The 1,030-nt window shown below is 39.4% G+C and overlaps 1 non-coding gene across 1 annotated transcript; it reads right to left on the bottom strand.

Annotated features, from left to right (window-relative positions):
- Positions 1-666: 666 nt before the first annotated feature.
- On the bottom strand, positions 667-739 carry TRNAV-UAC (transfer RNA valine (anticodon UAC)). The gene has a single exon. It is a non-coding gene; the product is annotated as a tRNA-Val (tRNA).
- Positions 740-1,030: the final 291 nt, after the last annotated feature.

Raw genomic sequence — 1,030 nt, 5'->3', positions numbered from 1 at the left:
CTTCTCAGATGAAAAAGGAGTTCTTAATTTGGAATCAGTGTTGACCAACCAGGCTTTGGAAAACAAAGCATTTTCTCACTTGGTTGCTGACATAATCCACAGGGCTTACATGAGTTCACTGTACCAACTTCTCAGAGAAAGTAACTTACACAGTCTTCTATTGTCTATTGTTATTATTATTAATCACAGTATCGTTTCATCCTCTACCTTTATTATTTAAGGGGCTCTGATTCTACGCTCCAAGGTTAGGTCTGCGAGCCTTGTCAGAGCTCAGAGGGTAACACGGAGTCAGGGCAAAGGGGTGGGACTGGGGTAGACCCTGTGACTCTGTGGAATATGGTTAGGAATAGAAAAATGGACCTTTTGTGACATACAATGCTGCAAGTTTAGAGAATTTAATCAAATAAAATTTTAGATAAAATTACAGAGAAAGCATTTTTATTCAAGTTTCAAATCCTTCATTACTTTAATCTATGGACTGGGATTCTTTTTTAAGAAAAATGTACTGGTCTGAAATAAATCTGTGATGGCCTTGGAAATGTAATGGTGTCAGAGCACATCCTTCCTTCCATCTCCCATTGCAGTGAGTCACTACCTCGTCATCCAGGTTAACCTTTCCCCTCCTTTCTTTTTTTTGGCCATGCTGTGCAGCATGTAGGATCTTAGTTCCCTGACCAGGGATTGAACCTGCACCCCCTGCAGTGTAAGTGCAGAGTCTTAACCACTGGACTGCCAGGGAAGCCCTTCCACTCCTATCTTGATCATTAATTTCTTAGTTCAGCCTCTCTACTCTTTCAGATACTTTTCCCAGTGTCTCTGGACAAAAGACAGGAGGAAAAGGAAAAGAGTCCTCATGGCCATTAACAGTTTGATGGTTAACAATTAAATTGTATGCTAATTAGATTTATGGGATATTTGAGGCTATTAAAAAGAAAATATTAGAACTGTATCTTTGAACCAGGAAAGTGGCCCATGATAAATTCAGAGGGAAAAGTAAGCTTCAGAATAGTTGTTTAGTATGGTCCTATTA

Source organism: Lagenorhynchus albirostris, chromosome 17, assembly GCF_949774975.1.
Source record: "Lagenorhynchus albirostris chromosome 17, mLagAlb1.1, whole genome shotgun sequence".
NCBI lineage: Eukaryota > Metazoa > Chordata > Mammalia > Artiodactyla > Delphinidae > Lagenorhynchus > Lagenorhynchus albirostris.
Note: the sequence above shows the minus strand (reverse complement) of the source record. Positions and strands in the feature narration are given on the sequence as shown.